Source organism: Pongo abelii, chromosome 7, assembly GCF_028885655.2.
Source record: "Pongo abelii isolate AG06213 chromosome 7, NHGRI_mPonAbe1-v2.0_pri, whole genome shotgun sequence".
NCBI lineage: Eukaryota > Metazoa > Chordata > Mammalia > Primates > Hominidae > Pongo > Pongo abelii.
In genome coordinates this window covers 26,677,097-26,699,452 of record NC_071992.2, presented here as the reverse complement: position 1 = coordinate 26,699,452, position 22,356 = coordinate 26,677,097, and positions in this window count along the sequence as shown.

The window sequence follows — 22,356 nt, the reverse complement described above, 5'->3', positions numbered from 1 at the left end:
ATCCACTCGCCTCAGCCTCCCAAAGTGCTAGGATTACAGGTATGAGCTACTGTAGCTGACTAATAAAAAGAATTTGAAGAGAAGTTTGGATTAGATTGGGTGGAATCTTGAATGCTGAGATAAAGTCTCCCCCGCTTTCCATGGCATTCAACAGGAGTTTTTATTAGATTGATGCAAAGATGATTGTGGGGTTTGCCATTACTTTTAATGTAATACAAAACAACCTGATAAAAAGATCAATAGGAATGGACAAGGTGCACTGGAAAGGAGAGACTGAAGATAGACCAGCTGGGCAAGTTTTGGAAAGCCCACCTGACAGAGGCTAAGGAGTCAGAGGAGCCATTGTGGGACTGGAGGAGAGGAGAACACATAAGACATCAAGGAGTTATAAATATGCTGATAGGATGTGGCACAACAACAAATAGGATGTGATTGATACAGGAGGAAAGGCTTGAGGTTACAAACCCCGGGATCTGTGAAGATGCTGGTACCTTAACAACCCAGATAGAAACAGTCCCCAGTGATTTGCCCACATGTCACTCCTGTCAGAGCACTTAGAACTGCCTTCTTCTCTTTCTGGTTTATTTCCTTTGTTTTATGGTTTTTATTCCGTAGAAAGTATGCTTCATGCAACTGGAGAAATATATCTTCATCAATATATCTGTTCCTCCTAAATCCTCAGCAATCAGATAATTGGTGCTCAATGAATATGTGTTGAATAAATGCTGAGTGGTGCCCTTTTATATAAATGGAAATAAAAATGATGGGAATAATTAAGAGAAAATAATTTCAGAAGTTATAATAGCTTAGCTCTGCCAATAACCAGTCATGTGGATTTAGAAATATGACAATAGTGCCTATTCACAATAGCAAAGACTTGGAACCAACCCAAATGTCCATCAGTGATAGACTGGATTAAGAAAATGTGGCATGTATACACCATGGCATACTATGCAGCCATAAAAAAGGGTGAGTTCATGTCCTTTGTAGGGACATGGATGAAGCTGGAAACCATTATTCTGAGCAAACTATCATAAGGACAGAAAACCAAATACCGCATGTTCTCACTCATAGGTGGGAAATGAACAATGAGAACACTTGGACACAGGGTGGGGAACATCACACACTGGGGCCTGTCATAGGGTGGGGGGAGGCGGGAGGGATAGCATTAGGAGATATATCTAATGCAAATGACGAGTTAATGGGTGCAGCACACCAACATGGCACATGTATACATATGTAACAAGCCTGCACATTGTGCACCTGTACCCTAGAACTTAAAGTATAATAAAAATATAAAGAAATATCACTTAGTGCCTCTTGTCTCAGTTTTCTGATCTAAATCAGGGATAATATTATTTCGCCCCCCCCCCATTTTATGGTTTTGAACATAAAATCATACAATGGGTGTGAAAGCACTTTGGAAAATGAAAAGTGGTGATTCAAATATAAGATTTTATCAGGGGAGGAGGCAATGTTATTTGTAACATGTTCTCTAAAAGTATAACATTTTTGGAATTGAATCATCTTTAGAAATTATTAAAAGCACTAAATTATTGTTTTCTTTCTTTTTTCCTCCCTTAACATGATATTGTGACTAAGAGTGCTTGTTGGATAAAGCTTTGATCTATGAGTCTAAAGGGGCTTGGAGTAGCCTCTCACCAATTAAATTTCCTCTAGACAAACCCTGGGTAACTTTAAAATGAGCTAATGATAATAATATGAGGCACGGTTTTCTGGAAAGTGTATCTTACTTTTGTCAGAAGATTGGGCAGTAAATGTGTCTCAGGAGGGAGCTGAGGTCTCTACACAGTTCAAACTAAATACGTAACAGTATTTCAGATGTCACAAGGTGACTGCATCTCCTAGAATATCATTAATCAATATTCTAGGATTTTGATAGAGAAAGCATCCTTTGCTCTTCTGGGGCTCTCGTGCTTTTTCCACTGAGAATTTCCTTTGGAAAAGTTGTCATCCTTCTTTCTGCATTTTATGAGAAGCTGCCTCTCTGCCTGAGCTGTTGGTTTGTAGGTCAGAGTTGAGTGGTCACATGGGAAAAGCTAGGAAGAAAAAGGTTTGGAGTAAGACTGCTAAGTCTACCGACCTCAACCAGACTGGGTGTGGGGGAAAAGAGAAACCAATGTTCCCGATTCTGGGTGCTGAGGGTCTCCTCTATCGGGAGGGCCAGGGCTGAGTTGCTCAGTGATCAGGTGACAGAGGTCAGGAGGGAGAACAGGGATGACAGTGTTGGATCATATAACATGCAATAGAAGGACCATTTAATACAAAACAAAACAAAAACAGCTCATGCAAAATAGTTATCTTATATTCACTTAAATTTTGTTTATTCACACCCACCCTTGAGGCTGCTGGTTGTCTTTCTGTGAAACTGCCCAGGATGGCTGTTTCTTTTGTCTTGATGTAGTGGAAATCACATGAGTTTGGAGTCAGATAAATTTGGGTCCTAATCCCAGCCCTGCCTCCTCACAGCTGTATGACCTTGGACACACTATCTAACCCCAATGTGCAATATGGGAAATGGGCCCCTCCTTAAGGATTTGGTGGAAGGATTAAAATGATATATTAAGTTGGTACAAAAATAATTTTGGCTTTTGCCATTACTTTTGCACCAACCGAATAGCTTGCAGCTCATGCCTTGTATTCAGTATATTCAGTGTCACTATCACTATTCTCTCCATCTCCCCTACTCCTGTTGCTTCTATGATCAGTTAGTCTATTACATTGATCATATCAGTTTTTTATGCTTTTGTTATATCTCAACTATAGGAAGTATTAAAAGTGAAGAAAGAAGTTGAAGAACTCCATAGTGGGAAATATCCCAAATCCACCATCTCTTCTCTCTGGGAGGTGGTCTTAGTTTCTGGAAACATTAATACTAAGTCATCAGCAACCTTTATGCATAATAGTAAATGAGACAGTCACTATTCTTATTAGGATGCTATCTTAGTTGGGTTGGGCTGCTATGACAAATTATCTTAAACTGAGTGGCTTATAAACAAGTATTTCCCACAGTTCTAGAGGCTGGGAAGTCCAAGATGAAGACACTGACAGATTCAGTGTCTGCTGTGGGGCCCATTTCCTGCTTCATAGATGATATCTTCTTGTTGTGTTCTCACACGGTGGAAAGGGATAGTTATCTCTTGGGTCTCTCTTATAAGGGCACTAATTTTATTCATGAATGCTCCACCATTGTGACCTAATCACCTTCCAAAAGGCCCCACCTCTTAATAGCATGGGAGTTAGAAATTCAGTACATGAATTTTGGGGAAACATAAATGTTCAAACCATAGAAAGTATGGGTTTTTCTAACCAAGAGAACTTTTGGTAGGGGGCTTTTCTGTGATTTACTTTAGCCTACTAGCTGTTGAAAAAATTCTCCATTGCATAATATTCTAGCCGAATTATTTATATTGTCTACAACTTGATAGCACATTTTTACTCTAGAGAAGACATTACAAAATAGCAACTGGCCATCATAGAGTATTTACATTTTATGACAGGTTATTTACAAACTAGCTTATTTCTTAGAACCAATGCATAAAGTAGATTATTTTCTTTGTAAGTGAGGAAATAGAGGTTTAGAGAAATTGAGTGTTGATGGACACATAAAGAAGAGATAGTATTCATGTTTACATCAAATGACTCCAAAACCCATGCTCTGTTTAATAAGACAGTCAAGTAAGTCTAACCTAAATAGAGCTGCTTTCTTTGAGACTTCTGGTTGTGTAGTTCAATTAGAGCTGGAACAATCACTCACACAAAATCACTTACATTTTAGTGCTACTGGAAAAATTGAGCCTCTGCAGTGTTCTGCTTTTATCTTGTTTTACTTTCATTAGGCTGGACTTACCTTTACTGTTTTACTTTTGATGCCATTGACCTGGCACACAAACCTAGGGCATGATGTCCCAGTTTCAGAGGCAAGTGGAAAAGAATCTGCTTTATTTAAAAACTATATGCTATATCTGGAGTTTTTCTAGTGAGCTTTTAGTGCTCATGAAAGGCAGCTACATGGAATTTCAAATGATGACTTAGACAAAGATATTTACCAAATAAACACATAAAAATTCCATAGGTTTGCAAACCGTCTTCTTTCCAGGAAAACATAGAAAAGACTTTCAAAAGGCATGGATGACTCAGTCAATATAAAAGCCTTAGACCTCTCTTTCTCAGTTCCACCAAGTCCTAACCTGAACTCAATTAGTTAACACAGTCTCTGTTGCTATCATCCTAGTTCAAACCACCACCTGGGCTGACACCTTTTATATTGCCCAGTATCCAGTTTTCCCGTAACCCCTATGATCTAGCACACTGCAATGTCTGAGTTACTAGACCAGAGTAAGCTTATTTTTCTTACTTTAAGATATTTCAGCCAGCAATATCCTCTGCTGAGTATTCTCTTCCTTTGAAAATTACATCGTTAGCTTGTTAGATCTTAGCTTAGTTGCTATTTCTGCAGAGTGACTTTTCCAACTTTCCCCTCTAAAGCAGCCATCGAGTGACTGTCTCATCTACCTCTTACTTTTCCCCACACTATGTATTATGATTTATTATGTTATTGCCTATTTATAGACTTATTATTTCTTAATCTTTTCAGACTTGAAACAATCTTTTCAGACTTCTTTGTTCAGGATCTTCAGCACCATGAACAGTGCCACACACATAGTGAATATTAAATATCTGTTGAGTTCATGATAGAGCTCTTATTTATATTGAGTGGAAGATGAAAGACAAGGAGATATATAGTCAGCAGTATCTTTCAATATAAAAGATAAAAATGTGTGTATAATGTTATACATTAATGTGTTGTAAATACATGAAACAATATATAAATATATTATGTGCATAAAAATACATGTATATTTCTATAATGAATTAATCAGAATGGCTTTTTAACAACATAATCCAGATCATATTACTCTTATTCTTAAAACCTTTCAAGACTTAAAAGGCCCGACATGACTTGCTTTCCCATTTCAGGTGTATTATCTCCTATAATTTTCTCTCTTACACATTCTGTTTGAGCCATTTCTGGCCTTCACACTGTTTCTCAAACATACAAGGTCCATCATATTTTAGGGTATTTGCAATAATTCCTCATTCTGCCTGGAATGGTCATCCCTTAGATCTTCTGTAAGCCTTTGCTTAAATTTTACCTTTTCTTTCTTTATTTTTTTTTATTTTTGAGACAGAGTCTTGCTTGGTCACCCAGGCTGGAGTGCAGTGGCGCACTCTCGGCTCACTGCAACCTCTGCCTCCCAGGTTCAAGTGATTCTCCTGTCTCAGCCTCCTGAGGAGCTGGGACTGCAGGCACACCACCATGCCCGGCTGTTTTTTGTAGTTTTAGTAGAGGCGGGGTTTCCCCATGTTGTCCAGGCTGGTCTTGAACTCGTGGCTTCAAGTGATCTGCCTGCCTTGGCCTCGGCCTCCCAAAGTGCTGGAATTACAGGCATGAGCCACTGGGCCTGGCCCTAAATGTTACCTTTTCAATGAGGTAATCCTATTTTTCTTGTTGGCAATTCCAATCTATTTCATTGCAGATCTTTTGCACTCCTAATATTCCTTATTCTGCTCACTATTCCCTGATAGCATTTGTCAATCTCTAATACACTCTGTATTTACTTACTTCTATATGCTTATACATTTTATTATTTATCTACTTTAAAATTGTATGTATTATTTATTGTCTGTCTCCACTAGAATAAAACCTTGGGAGATGAGGAAAATATGGATTTTTGACATTTTGTTTCACTCTTGCAGCAGAAGTTCCTCAAACAGTTTCTGGGATATAACAGGTTTTCAGTACTAGTTGCTTGTGAAGCAAGGAGGGCCAGTCCAAGTTCAAGCTAAAGAACTTGGAACCTGATGTTTGAGGGCAGGAAGTCTCTAGCACAGGAGAAAGATGTAGGCTGGGAGGCTAGGCCAGTCTTGCTTCTTCACGCTTTTCTGCCTGCTTTATATTCACTGGCAGCTGATTAGATTGTGCCTACCAGATTAAGGGTGGATCTGCCTTCCCCAGCCCACTGACTCAAATGTTAATCTCCTTTGGCAACATCCTCATAGACACACCCAGGAACAATACTTTGCATCCTTCAATCCAATCCAGTTGACACTCAATATCATCCATCACAGAGGGCCTTCTAAGCCTTTGGAATTTAAAAGTTGCATTATGACCTCAGTTCCCTGATGGGTTCAATAAAATATATGATTTTGTGAATTGTTAGATTTTTTTTCATTGTAAGGGACAGATATTCTCTTGTAAATTTCTATATTCTAAGTTCAAGTGGAGCCTTTATTCTGTTTATTTTAATGTAATTCTTGCTATGGTTAGGTTTGTCTATCATTTTTCTAGTTGTTTTCAATTTGTCCCATCTGTACTTTAAAAAAATAGCAATGTGTTACCCATAATCAGGAAAAATAACTCAATAGAAACAGACTTAGAAATGATAGATGAAGGAATTAGTAAACAAAAACTTCTGGATAATGAATATAATTATGTTCAAGGATATAAAGAAAAACATTCACACAATGAGGAATCTCAGTAGAAGTAAAAACAAACCACATAGGGATTTTCAGTTTTAGAATTAAAAAATACAGTATCTGAAATAAAAGTTTCACTGATGGGCTTATCAGAAGATTAGCCTTTATAAGGAAATTCCAGTGATAATGAAGATAAGACAGTAGAACTTGAAGCACTGAGGGAAAAACAATATAAATTAAAGTGAACTGAACCAACATCAAGTGAGACAACATCAGGTGTCATAATATTTGTAGAATTTTATCTCAGAAGGATAGAAGACAGAGATTATTCGGGAAAAAATTGAGAAAATAATGACTTAAAAACTTCCAAATTTAAAGAAAAATAGCAACCCTACTCAGCGTAAACACAAAAATGCCATAAGTAGGTACATACGTGAAATCAGTAAAACATATGAAAACCAAGGATAACAAGAAAATAGCAGCTAGAGGGAAAAAAGATGTATTTCTTATAGAGAGTCAATGTTAAAAATCCCTTTGACTTGTCAGAAATAATGCAAGCCAAAAAGCCATGGAATGACACTTTAAAATGCTGAAAGAAGAAAAAATGTCTTGTGTTCTATGTTCATCAAACTTTTTTTTTAAAAATTGGAGGTAAAATAAAAATGTTTTCAAATAAACAAAAGCTGAGAGAACTTGTCACCAGAGGCTTACGCTGTGAAAAATGTTAAAAGAAGCTGTCAGGCTGAAGGAAAATAATACAAGAGGATATTTGGACCTACATGAATGGGTGAAGTGAAATCAGAATGGTAAATATGTGGGTACACATTAATGAATGTTCTCATTTCTCAATTTATTTGAAAGATAATTGGCTGTTTACAGCAGAAAATGGTAACAATGTATTGTGGAGTTTCTAACTTAGGGAGAAGTAAAATGTCTAGTAATAATAGTGAAAAGTGGGGAATGGGAATTCACTGTGTAAAGATTATCACATTATACATGAGGTGGTATAGTATTCATGATAAAATGTGTTTAAGGGTGCATATTGTAATCTCTAGAGAAATCACTAATAATTATACAAAATATTATGGCTAAAAAAAAATCCAACAAAGAAGATAAAACAAAAACCTAAAAATGGAAAAAAAAAAAAAAAAAAGAGACAGCAGATGGGGTGTCTTTTTTTTTTTTTTGGCTTGGGTGACATGGGATTACATATGTTTTTTTTTGTTTGTTTGTTTACAGATTTAATAATAGAGTAAGCTAAACATTTTAATTGTTATTTATTACTTCTTGCTTTCTAGATGTCAGTCCTTAGGAAAATCACTGTAATCCTCTGAGCTTCAATTTCTTCAGCAGAAGAACATGTGGTTAGAATACATGATTGCTAAGAGCCCAGTGATTCTTAATTTCTCTAGGTTTTAGCTCTTTGCCCTGTAACTCAGATTGTAATCTGAGCAGAATTTCAACATGTCCTTTCTTTGATGGGCAGTGGGGAGTCTTGTGTTACCCATGTTGTCAGCATGTAATTAGATTTATGTGGGTCCAAGAAAGTAGGGATGCTTGGGGGTCTCATGGCAGCTTCAGATTGATGAGAATCTGCTTTCACCTGACTTAATGGTTCTCTAATTGAGTCACAGAATGCAGAACCAATAGTTTCATTTTTCTGAGAGCACCTTATGTTCTCAGTGGCATTTGTGGCTTCCTGAATAACAAAGCTGGGACTAGGATAAAATTTCTTACTGTAGCCCATAAAGGTTACCAGTATGTGGCCACAAAATAGGTTATACTTCCTTTCAGTAACTTTTTTTTCAGTGTAATTCCCCACCAAGTTGCTGGAAATTAGCCCCTCTTTATAGCTTGTAATTTCTGAAATTTAGTGTGTGTCCTGCAACAAATTTCTCAGATATCTCTTTCTGGTTCCTTCAACTTAATATGCTGCTTCTGAAGCTTGTAATATGGCCGATTTTGTCTCTCTCTCTCTCTCTCTCCACCTTTCTCACTCTTTCTTAGCCATGTAGAGAGCAGAAGGTAATTCCTAATTCCCTTCAGCGAAACTGAGACCACAACTATGATTTTTAACAAGGCTTTGGTTAAGGCTTGGGTCAAAAAAACTATGGTTCAGAGGTGCTATAAATGGAGACACTAAGCCCACAGGTGCAAATTTGACATCTAATTTCTTAGCAGGGCAGCTTTCTATGTAGCTTCAGGTCTGCCTTCTCCTGGAAAGGATTCACTTACCTCCACACTTGGGAATGTTTCAAGCATTTCCATTCTTTGGAGTCAACTGTTCCCTCTTCTCTAGGCTCTTCTCAATGATTTCTACAGACTAACCTATTCCCAGGGTTATTTATTTTTTGTTCAGAATATTTATGTTTTCACTATGCATCAATAATTATTTAGACCTAACTATAGGTTTTACTGGTTTGTTTGTTACCATTTTTTACTTAAGCCCAAATTATCCTCTTTTTTCTGTTTCTATTTTTGCTGGAGTATATCCTAAATATTTCTTTTAGAGATGCTCTGTGATTGGGCAACTTTCTGAGCCTTCAGAAATCTAAAATAGTGTTTATTATTCCTTCCTACTTGAATGTTAGCTTGACTGTCTAATATTTCAGCCTCATATAATTTTCCTTAACAAGTAATACAATTTCCCCATTGTCTTCTGGTGATCAGTGCTACCAATTAGATAGCCCATGATGGTCTATTTCTTTTTTCTTAGTGGCTAATTTCTCCATTTGATTTCCCCTTTTTTGAAAAGGCTTTCATGACCTTTTTCCTTTATTTTGGGGGTTTTGAAATGTCATTTGCCTTCTTTCTAATTACAGAATGTGGCTCTTTAAAATTCCTGTTGTCTGACATTCTTTGAGATAAAGATTCTTTTTAGCACTGAGGAATTTTCTCCTGGAAGATATTTAATTATTTCTTCTCCAACATGTCTATTCTTCTCTTTTGACTTCTTTTTAGATGGAATCTGGGCATTCCAGTTATCTCTTCTATGTCATTTGACTTTTTCTTCATCCCAATCTATCTTGCTTGTTTCTGTTTTGCTCTGGGAGGTAGTCCTCAGCCCAGTCCTCCAACTCATTAATTCATTCTTCAGTTGTGTTCATTATGTAATTCAGCCCAACTATACATTCTTTCTCTTTTTTATTACTTTTTTTTTAAAGTTTGAAAATCATTTTTAAATTTCCAAGATCCCTAGTTGTTTTTTTTTTTATGGGTTTGCTATTTTCCCAAATAAGAAATTATCAATTTCATTAAATTTATTCTACTTGTTCTATTACATGTTCTCTTCAAAATGTAGTTCTCCCAGTTGTTGAATTAGTTGACTATGTCACAGTGAAATATATTAGTCAGAGTACACGAGAGAAACAGAAGTCAAGGTATACACACACACACACACACACACACACACACACATTTATTATAAAGACTTGGCTCATATTATTACGAGGCTGAGAAGTCCCATGATCATCTATCTTCAAGCAGAAGACCCAGGAAATCCAGTGATATATAGTTCAGTCTGATCCTGAAGGCCTGAGAACCAGGAGTGCGGATGGTATAAAGCCCATTTCAAGGGCTGGAGAAGACTAATGCAGAGAAAGAGGTTTCAAACTTCTTTCTCTCCTTTGCCCTATTTGGGCTCTCAAAAGATTAGTTGATTCTCACTCACCCTGGGAAGGGCAATCTGCTTTACTTACACCTTCGGTTAAAATGCTAATCTCTTCCAGATGATTATTAAGGAAGGGTCAGATATTATTCTGGGTATCCTGTTTTTCTAATGCAGGAGCTTGTGTTCCATTAGCATTGACGGCATTACCCAGGTGTTCCCACCAAGTCTTAGCTGCTGTTTTGTGCAGGGTGGTGAAAGTGCATCAACCTTTTTGCTGCTGACTGCTCAGTACAAAGTCAGGACATAGTAGGGATCATCCTACTTGCTATTCTCTGCTTGTAGAACCTCTGCCTCCAATTTCATCTACCTACACACTTGCCTCTGGCAGGTGTCTTTGGCTATAGTTTTCTTTGTCAATCTGACCCTATGTCCTCATTCAAATCTCATCTTGAATTTTAGCTCCTGTAATTCCTACATGTCCTGGGAGGGACCTGGTGAGAAGTAATGAATCATGGAGGTGGGTCTCACCCGTGCTGTTCTCGTGATAGTGAATAAATATCACGAGATCTGATAGTTTTATAAAGGAGAGTTCCCCTACATGTGCTCTCTCTTGCTTGCCACCATGTAGACGTGACTTTGCTCCCCTTTGCCTTCTGCCATGATTGTGAGGCCTTCCCAGTCATGTGGAACTGTGAGTCCATTAAATGTCTTTTTCTTTATAAATTACCTAGCCTTGGGTATGTCTTTGTTAGCAGTGTGAGAACACACTAATACAGTCTGATTTCTATTTTTGCAAAATTTTTACAGAATTTCCATTTCATGGATGATACTTCTTGTTTCCTTATGTTATAGGTTTCTTATTTTTGTAAATACATATTTTATCCTATGTCTAATAATTTGGGATATTAGGGGAATGTGGTATATGTGTTCAATTCAGCTCACCGTGCTATTCTTCTCCGATCCCTCCAATGGTTTCTTATGTCTGCCACAAGGATAAACTCTCAAGTCCTCTCCGCAGCCTCTTTTGACCTTCATGATCTGTCCCCAGGCTACATTTCAGGCCTCATTTTCTATTAATCTTCCCCTTGTTCATTCTGCTCCAGTTTTCTTGACCTTGTTGCTGGTTCACAAAAACACCAAGCTATGCTCCTGTGTAGTGCCTTTGCTGAGCACTTGCTGTTTCCTCTCTTCTGGAGTTCTTTCCCCAGAGCTGCACAATTCTGACAGCTCCCTCCTGTCCTAATTATTGAGACTGGCATTTCACCTTTATTTAGTGTGGGCCATTATTGACTTCAGGTTACAGTCAAAAATAACTGAATGTAATTAAACAATTAGAACTACTCTTAGCTACTCAAGCCAAAACATCAAATCCAGTATTTCTCATGATGATAAATTCCTGAAGCGAAATTGTGTTTCTTTGTCTCTAAGCTAAAATACTCAAAATCCCTTCCGACATAAGTGTCTTGAGTTGTTTTTCAATATAAATTATAGGATTTGGCTCTATGTCCCCACCCAAATCTCATCTTGAATTGTAATCTGCATGTGACAAGGGAGGAACCTGGTGGGAGGTGATTTGATTATGGGAGCGGCTTCCATCATGCTGTTCTCATGACAGTGAGTGAGTCTCACGAGATCTGATGGTTTTACAAGTGTTGACAGTTCCTCTTTCACTGGCTTTCTTTTAGCTCCTGCTGCTTTGTGAAGAAGGTGGCATGATTGTCAGTTTCCTGAGGCCTCCGCAGCCTTTCCTTTATAAATTACACAGTCTCAGGGAAGTTCTTTATAGCAGTGTGAAAACAGACTAATACAGTAAATTTGCAAAACTTTGTTACTATTTATGTATAAACCTTCTTCTCTCTGGTTTGACTTTGTAATTAGGACCCTAGAGAAGGATGAGATCAATTATAATAACAGAAGTGAAGGCAATGAGGGGCAGTCAAGGGTGGGGGCATAGAGAACATAATCATTTCCTTAAATAGTAAGTCTTTTAGGTGACATTATTATGTGGGCTCTATACAAGTCATGACCAGCCTCATCAGACAAGGGAGCAATGGCTACTTCTGCTGGCAGGGAAGAATTAGTGGACTTCAGCTTTGCAGTACTCCTCTAAATGTCACCCTTCCAGTTCTTAGCACCCTCTCATTTACAATCACAACCTTAACTTTCACATAAGAGAGGCTGTGAATTGCATCTGTGTTATTACTTAGCAATTACTTTGCAGAATCATACTCTGTTTTTAGTTACACCAGCTGTATGGAGCTGCAAGTTGAAGTTTATTTAAGAAAAGCATAGAAATTGCCTGGTTTTCTTACTGTGTCTTGAGCAGAAAATTTAAACTTCAAAATATGTCATTTTGTTTGTTTAAACTCTTCAATGGAGCCAGAATAGCCACCTCACTCACACAATTCTAATCATCCTGACAATCTTTTCACTGTGCTATAACAATTGATATTCAGTCTGATTAAATCATAACGTCAAAAGTCACTATAATTCAAGTGACCACAAGTAATTCTTTAAGTTGCTGTTATGCCACTATTTGGAGTCCAAACTTTAAAACCTTCAAATCCAAGAAGGAGGGAAGATAGTTTTAGATTCCTGTCCTTGTTGGTCTGTTGCCTGTAATCTTCTCTGCTACCAAATTCTTTTTATGCTGAGTTCTGTTGTAGATAACAGAAACCACTCTAGCTATTTTAATAATAAAGGCATTTAACATATTAGGTACTCTTAAAATTGTGGGAGTAGCTGAAGAGAGCTCTGTGGAGGCTTTCCAGGGATCTTTCAGGAATGGTTCCTAGAACGTCACTGGAAAAGTGGCTAAGAGAGCAGTTGCCTTTTCTATATTCAGAATAAAAGAATGGTTAGAAAGTTGGAGAGATGGTTTAGCTTTGTGTCCCCACTCAAACCTCATCTGGAATTGTAATCTCCCAGTGTTAAGGGAGAAACCTGGTGGGAAGTGATTGGATTACAGGGACAGTTTCCCCCAGGCTGTCATACTGTTCTCATGATAGTGAATTCTCAAGAGATCTGATGGTTTTATAAATGGTAGCTTTTCCTGTGCTTACACACAGACTTCTCTCTCCTGCCACCATATGAAGAAGGCACTTGCTTCCCCTTCACCTTCCACCATGACAGTAAGTTTCCTGAGATCTCCCTAGACATGCTGAACTGTGAATCAATTACACCCCTTTCCTTTATAAATTAACCAATCTTTGGTATTTCTTTGTAGCAGTATGAAAATGGACTAATGCTGCTGGGGAATTAGGAAACCATTATCTCAATTGCTGGCTCCAGAAAACAGGAGGGAGCCATTTCCAGAATAATTGACCATCTTAGCTGTAATCACTTCTAGCAGAGTGGAGGCACAATAGCCTGGCTCTCAAAGGGCATGAGTCTAGGGACTTGACACTGGGACCATTGCTACCACTGCCACAGGAAAGCACTGTTATTCCCACAATTCACCTTTCCAGAAGACACAGTAGAAGCAGAAAAAAATCCTGTTTCTGCCTCCCTTTTTTTCTTCCACATCTCACAAGGATGTGAATGCTTGGTGGTAGCTAGGTTATGTATCAAACTCCAACTGTACAGGAATCTGGGAGATGTAATCTTGGCTTTCCTGTTCTAAAGGGTGCAGTTACAATACAGCATAATGGAGTTCAGGGGGTTAATCTATAACATCAATCATACTGGCTGTTGTTTTCTCTTTTGCACCTGCTGCAAATATGTCAAATATGTTTCACATATTTTTAATGAAGTCATTGATTAGTGATTTTGAATTCTGATGTGGCCAAATTTAGCAATTTTAATTTATAAATTTTCTTTGCTTATCTCTTGGTTAAGAAGACCTTCCCAATTTTAGTAGGAAAATATATATTCTCCTCCAATTGTTTCAGCTTTTTGTTTTGTGCAAATGACATGAGTTGCAACCTAAATTTATTTTTTGGGCATATCATCACTTGTATTAACACTATTAGTTAATAGTTGATTTTTTCCTAGTAACTTGAAATACCACTTTTATAATACACTAATGTTCCATATATGCATATGGGCTTATTTCTGGACTCTTTATTCTATAACAAATATTTATTTGGTTTCATGCATTAATTACCATAGCTTATAATTCATCTTAATATTTGGAAGGGAAAATCACCCCTCATTGTTCTCCTTTTTCATAATTGTCTTGGCTGTTCTTCTGCATTTACTTTTTCATATTAATTTTGGAATTATCTTGTCAAGTTTTATTTAAAAATTCTTGAGACTTTTATTATAATTGAATTAACTTTATAGATTAATTTGGAAAGTTTGATATCTTTACAATATTGAGTCTTCCTATCCAATAATATCAAATATCTCTCCATTTTTTCTGGCCTCCTTTTATGTCCTTCAATGAAGTTTTATAGCATTTTCCAAAGAAGGTCCTGTGTATTTCTTACAAAGTTTATTCCTGGAAGCTTTATAGTATTTGATTCTTTTAGGGTAAATAGGATCTTTTTATAGAAAATATATTGATTGTGGTATGTTGCTCTTATATCTGGGTTTATTGCTGTAATCTTTCTAATTAGCTTAATGATTAAAGTTTATGTGATTTGGGGGCTGAGAGAAGCCTTCTACAAGGACAGTAAAGCAGAAGCCATGTGTACAGATTTTGCTAGTTTTGTCTGCAGAAAAATAAAGATTATAAAACACCGTAAACATAAATGGAAAAATAGTACTGTGAGACAATATTTGAAATACATAAGACAGAAAAAATACTGATATTACTTACAGGTGAAGGGCTTCATAATAAACAAAGGAAAAGGTGATCACCATAATAGAAAAAAAAGGCTAAGGTCATGAATAAACAATCTACCCAAACAAAAAGAAATAAGTATTTGCAAGAAATGTGAGGCAAAAGTCAAGTTCATTAATAAATAGGAAATGCCAACGAAAATGTTTTAATCCACCACCTACAAAACTAGGGAAGCCGAACAAGGGATAACCCTCATTGTTGTCATTAGTTTGGAGAATGAGAAACAAGAAAGAAAAAAGGGAAAAGAGAAAGACTTTTACACTTGCAGACCCTTCTTTAAGATTCTTTAGTAATAAATATCACAAGCTTTAAGTTGCTCCTGCACATTGACCCAGCAATTTCACTTTTAGGCATTCTAAGGTGTATATTTCTGAGTCATCTTAATGGATATACATGACCATGAGGAATTTTCCGTGGTTTGGCAAAAAGCTAACTTAAAGTTTTTAAGTAACAGAACTCAGGATTTGAAATGTGCTAATGTACATTGTAAACTGCAAAAAAATATATTTTAAAAGTTTTCATCTAAACATTTATTTGATTATAGAACCACTTTTGGGAAGAGAGTACTTCAAGAGATTAGACCACCATACACAATATGATTTGAGAGGTATAGGCTTGACATTATCATAAAAGCATGAAACAAAGAGCTGTAAGTGTGTTCATAATAACATTGTACATAATAACAAAAATAGTTACTATAAATGTGTAAGAATAGGTAATGTTTAAATAAGGCATGCTATATTGATTTCATTGAATCTTATAGTCATCAAATACATTTTAGAAAAATAAATAATGCAGAGAAAATGTTCCTGATACGTTTTAATAAGAAAAACTAGGCTGTAAGCTTTATGTCTAGTATGTAAAATACTTTGGGGGTACATATATGCACAGAAACATGGGTGTAAGTAGGATTATCAAAATGTGAATAGGGATAACTGTTACCTTATGTTATTATTAGTGACTCATTTCTTACGTTTACTGTTTTGTTTTTCCTTTAATTAAACATCAATGACCTCTAGTCTAGGAAATATGTTTTCTTAAAGTTACTGCAAATAAATCATCTTTTTATTTTCATGAATTAATGTTGAATGTATATCCTCCCACTCCTTTATTTTTTTTTGGTTTTGGGTCTTTATTGAGTTCTGTTCATATTGCACATTGTTTTTAACTGTATTTAATATTCTATGCAGCTGTCCTTACTCTTTCGAGGTGACATTTAATACATGAATTTTTAAGTCAGACTTCATCTGTGGTGCAGAAAATAATGCCCTTTTAAAACATCTGCTGCATTTTAAAATGTGTTTTCAGATAATATCTCTTCCATTCATTATTAGCCTCATAAGTGAGTAGGTTACATGAAATCTGACCACTTCCTAGTCCTGAGGACAGTGTGTCATATAAATGGCAGGCCAACAGAGTTTGACCCTTGGGCACAGTATCTATTTTGCAGTTCTTTCTGCTTTCCAACACCATTCACAAAAATGTAGGCACTACTGTGCAGCTCTTTAAAGAACTCACTGGCCACTTCATTTTCTCTTTGAATGAGGCTCCCCCTTGTAAAAAGCCAGCCTTCACTGTTTTTGTACTTCTGATCCAGCTTCCTTGTCCTCCTTCTCATCCTAGTATTTTTTATTGTTTTATAGTACCTGCCCATGTCCTGATCAGCAGCAACTGTGTTTCAGAACCTTTCCACCGTATTTGTCTTCTCCACGTGCAATTCTTTCTCTTATTACCACAGTTTCCCTCAGTTCTCTGACCATTCGTAAATCAATCTCATAAATTTATTTGTGCTCTTGTCTTAATAACTTATAATGTATAGTCTTACTGATAGGAGCTCTCAGGGAACTCTCTAACTCTCAGGAAAGCCATATCTACTGTTAGTGTCAGGCCCACATCTCAGGCCCCCAAAGACTTTTCCTCTCTGCATTTTGGATTCAGGCTGCTTCTCTATCTCAGTGACCAATCATTCCCTTTAACTTCTCATCGTTATGTCTGACGTGTTCCTGTCATTGGACATTTGCACTGGCTACTCTCACTACTTGGGATACTTTTTCCCTAGTTATCATCTTCTTAAAATATTTGTTCAAATAAGATCTCGATGCAACGTATCTGAGCACCTCTCTTTAAAATTGCAGGCCCCTTCCTCAACGTATCTGAGCACCTCTCTTTAAAATTGCAGGCCCCTTCCTATCTCCTGTCATTTCTCATTTATCTTTCTGAGTTCACCTTTTCCTTATAGCAGGCATCATTTTGAAACAACTCTGACAATGTACTTATTTATTATGCTGTACTGGATGTCTTCTGTGTATTCTTCCAGATCCACTCTTCACACCTCTTTGCTCTATACCCTAAAGGCTGGCTTGTGAGCACCTGAGCTCAGGGCAGGATCATCACACACTGGCTGAGTTCCTGACCCACACTCACGATCCTGTAAGGTAACCTTATCCTGTTTTTACGTTTCTGTAACAGCTTCCTCCATCATCATACATCTATTGTTTACTCTCTGTTTCTCTGTATTTTCATGGAAGCTCCATGAGGGCAAAATTCTGTCTGTTGTTCACTGACAGATCTTGTGTGCCCAGAGCAGAGCTTGGCGCATAATAGATGCTCAGTAAATACCTGCTGAATGTTTAATGATTATTGACTCTGGCTTCAAAAAAATATAGTTTTAGCCCACTTACCATATCCCTCATCACTCCTTTTTTATCCCTAACTTCAGAGTTTGATAATTATACTATTAATTATTCCTCTTGCCTTTTTAACTTTAAATAATATTAAAGTTAAATTTTATATTTTTAAAACTTTATTTTTTTCTCTCTAAAATTTAGACAGTATCCTTGATTTCTTCCTTTTTGAAAAAGGATTAGAGCTGCTGTTCTCCCCTCCCCCTGTTCCATTGTTTCACATCTTTATAATAAGCTCAACAACATCCCTTCTGTTTTAAGCTCTGTATTAGCTGCCATAACCTAATACTGCAGACTGGGTGGCTTCAATGACAAGTGTTTACTTTATTGTAGCTTTGGAGGCTGGAAGTCCAATATCAAAGTGTCAGCAGTTTTGGTTTCTCCTGAGGCCTCTGTCCTTAGCTGGCAGATGGCTGCTTCTCGCTATGTCCTCCCTTGGCGTTTTCTCTTTGCACGTGCGTCCCTGATGTCTCTTCTGTGCATCCAAATGTCGTCTTTTTATAAGGACAACAGTCAAATTGGATTAGGGCCTGCCTTAATGGCCTCATGTAAATTTAACCATCTATTTGAAGGCCCTATCTCCAAAGGCAGTCATATTCCTGGGAATTGGGGATTAGGCTTCAACATCTGAATGTTTTTTTTTAAATTTTTTAAATTAATTAATTAATTAATTTATAGGGCACAATTAAGCCCATAACAAGCCCCAGTGAATTCTGCTGTGTTTTTATTTATTTATTCTTAGTTTCCGCATACAACACTGAATTCAGCTTTATTTTGTCTACAGTTTGGTTCTAAAAGTTTAAGGCCAACATATAATACTGTATATTGAATATTTAAATCTACTAAAGGCTTTATCAAGCTGTGTGTTAGAATTGCATTCCCTTCACAGGACTTTCTGTAGTAATGGAGGAGGAATATTCCTAGGGTGATGTAAATGGATTATTTCCCCACATTCTAAAATCATGCCACTTTTTATTTGCTTTATATTTCAAATGACTTCCCAATTCAGTTGCGTGATCTGCATGGCTCACAGAATATCAAACTTAACGTGATTTTCTCTTGGCATCTTGTGAGCAGTGTCTCCTTCTCTGGCACCTGCTGCTTACATTTAGATGCATTTGTCTTTCTTTGCAGGTGAACAATTTCTTTTTCTCTCTGGAACTTTCGAATATTGTGTCCATCTTTGCAGTTCTCAAATTTTATAAGTTTTTCTCATCAGTCTTCTTAAGTCTCCTGTCTTTCTTTAGTACTAGCAAATTCTATTCCATTCCATTCTATTTTAATTTTTCTTTTTAAACACCTGTTGACTTAATGAATTTTTGATCTCCGCATGTCTCTTAAACTTTCTGTCATATTTTAGAGCTCCTTGTGTTTTAACTTCATGTAATGGTTAATTTTCTTCTTACTTTCCAATCTGGGATTGAGTTTTCCATTTTAAGTATTATATTTTAAATTTCAAAGAGAAGTTTCTTATATAGCTGTCATAATTACCCTTAAGAAGAAAACTATAATTAAAGTTATACTTCTTTATCAATATCAATGACAAAACTCCTTCTTGTATCATAAAAATCAGTTAGTAGACTTTTACTGCCTTTATTTTTTCTTCTGTTTATCCTTTTTTTTAAAGTCTGAAAAATTTGGAAATTTTTACTGGCTTATGAATATTACCTTACACCTTTAAAAATTATTTAACACAAAATTAAATATCTTCTTCAAATGCTATTTATGATATACACAATAGAACATATTTGTATGAGATTTTTAGATTTAATTCTACATTTTAGCATTTTCAATGCTCACTGCCAGTCCTTATTGTAGTATATATTTCCTCATTTTTAGTTATTAATACTGACTTTTCTCCATTACTTTGAGAATAGTCCCCCCACCCCGAAACATTATAGATGTTATTTCCTGAGTCCTTGTGCATATGAGCACCTTTCTGTTTGTTTTCCATCTAAGTGACAAAGTGAACGGCTTCAGAACTCTTGATATTTTTCATTCACAACCGTAAAGACATTAGAAATCTCCTTGACAATTGGAGTCGCTTGAAGAGAAGTGGGAGTCCAGTTCTATATTTTCTTCTTTGTGGCTGTCTGAATTCTTATACCATGATTACTTTTTTTATCCTTGAAGAAAAATAATCACTGGAATAAAGCTAAATGTTAGTTTTTTTCAGAATATTGTTTTCTTAATATTCTGTCCTATAAATTTGTAGGTGTAGGTCTTCTGCATAGGAAAATATTTCTTTTATGTAGTTGATGATTGCTTTTGTAATATTGATTCTCATCTCTATGGAAACACTGACTATTGATATTTTAAATCATGAGCTGTTCTTCATAATCTGTATTCTTTCTGATTGCTTTCATAACTTATATTTTTTCTGCATTGTGATAGAATTTCTCATTTCTATGTTTGTAATCTACAACAGAATATAGATTCTGTTTCTTATTGCTTTCAGTGTCATCTTAAATCTTATTATATCATAACTTACCTATATTATTTCCTTACAATAACTTCTCAGTTTTCATTTCAGTCTCATAGTTTTTGCATATAGTCTTTCCTCTATGTTTTGTTGTTATTTACTTTCTATGACAGTATAAAGCAGATGTTTGCTAGAGTAAAAAATTTTCAAAAATAAGCTCTTTCTCTGGTGTGTTTTGTGTTTATTTCTCATTTATACTGCTTTATTTTTCAGACTTTGGTGTTATTTCTGCTTACTTATTTTTAAATGAGAAAAGGTCTATTCTCTTCTGATATTTGTCCTGATATGAGTGACTTCTCTTTGGGCTTCAGAACTAGTCTAACAGAAATCAATGGTATTCTGTAGGACCCTACACTAAAAAGCCATGACTCATCTTCTGTAGGGTGTGGGTTTGTGGAAGGATCTGGGCCATGGGCAGTTCTAGCAGGGAACTCCATCTGTGTAAATATCCTTCTCTTCTGGAGTGTTGAAACTGTTCTATTGGCGCTTACCATTAATCCTGAAGGCAATTGATTATGAAGGTTTATGTGGTGTATTAGTCCATTTTCAAACTGCTGACAAAGGCATACCAGAGACTGGGAAGAAAAAGTTTAGTTGGACTTAGAGTTCCACATGGCTGGGGAGGCCTCAGAATCATGGTGGGAGGTGAAAGGCTCTTCTTACATGGTGGTGGCAAGGTAAAATGAGGAAGAAGCAAAAGCAGAAACCCCTGATAAATCCATCAGATCTCATGAGACTTATTCATTATCATCAGAATAGCACTGGAAAGATGGGTCCCATGATTCAATTACCTTCCCCTGGGTCCCTCCCACAACACATGAGAATCCTGGGAGATACAGTTCAAGTTGAGATTTGGGTGGAGACACAGCCAAACCATATCATTCCACCCCGGTCCCTCTAAATCTCATGTCCTCACATTTCAAAACCAATCATGCCTTCCCAGCAGTCCCCCAAAGTCCTAACTCATTTCAGCATTAACCTAAAAGTCCGCATTCCAAATTCTCATCTGACACAAGGCAAGTCCCTTCCACCTATGAGCCTGTAAAATCAAAAGCAAGCTAGTTACTTCCTAAATACAATGCGGGTACAGGAATTGGGTAAATACAGCCATTCCAAATGAGAGAAATTTGCCAAAACAAAGGGATTACAGGGCGGTTGCAAGTCTGAAATCCAGCGGGGGCAGTCAAATTTTAAAGCTCCAAAATGATCTCCTTTGATTCCAGGTCTCACATCCAGGTCACGCTGATGTAAGAGGTGGGTTCCCATGGTCTTGGGCAGCTCTGCCCCTGTGGCTTTGCAGGGGATAGCCCCATTCCCGGCTGCTTTCACAGGCTGACATTCAGTGTGGATTTTCCAGGCGCATGGTGCAAGCTGTCAGTGGATCTAGCATTCTGGGGTCCGGAGGACAGTGGCCCTCTTCTCACAGGTCCACTAGGTGGTGCCCCGGTAGGGACTCTGTGGGGGGGCTCCAACACATTTTCCTTCTGCATTGCCCTAGCAGAGGTTCTCCATGAGGGCCCCACCCCTGCAGCAAATGTTTGCCTGGGCACCCAGGTGTTTTCATACGTCTTCTGAAATCTAGGCAGAGGTTCCCAAACCTCAATTCTTGACTTCTGTGCACCTGCAGGCTCAACACCATGTGGAAGCTGCCAAGGCTTGGAGGCTTGGGGCTTCCACCCTCTAAAGCCACAGCCCAAGCTCTACGTTGGCCACTTTCAGCCATGGCTGGAGCGGCTGGGACACAGGGCACCTAGTCTCTAGGCTGCACATGGGCCCAGCCCATGAAACCCTTTTTCCTCCTAGGTCTGCGATGGGAGGGGCTGATGTGAAGATCTCTGACATGGCCTGGAGATATTTTCCCCATGGTTTTGGGGATTAACATTAGGCTCCTCGCAACTTATGCAAATTTCTGCAGCTGGCTTGAATTTCTCCCTAGAAAATGGGTTTTCTTTTCTATCACATAGTCAGACTGCAAATTTTCCAAACTTTTATGCTCTGATTCCCTTATAAAACTAAATGCCTTTGACAGCACTGAAGTCACTGCTTGACTGCTTCACTGCTTAGAAACTTCTTCCGCCAGATACCCTAAATCATCTTTCTCAAGTTCAAAGTTCCACAAATCTCTAGGGCAGAGGCAAAATGCGGCCAGTCTCTTTGCTAAAATATAACAAGAATCACTTTTACTCCAGTTCCCAACAAGTTCCTCATCTCCATCTGAGACCACCTCAGTCTGGACCTTATTGTCCATATCGCTATCAGCATTTTAGACAAAGCCATTCAAGTCTCTAGGAAG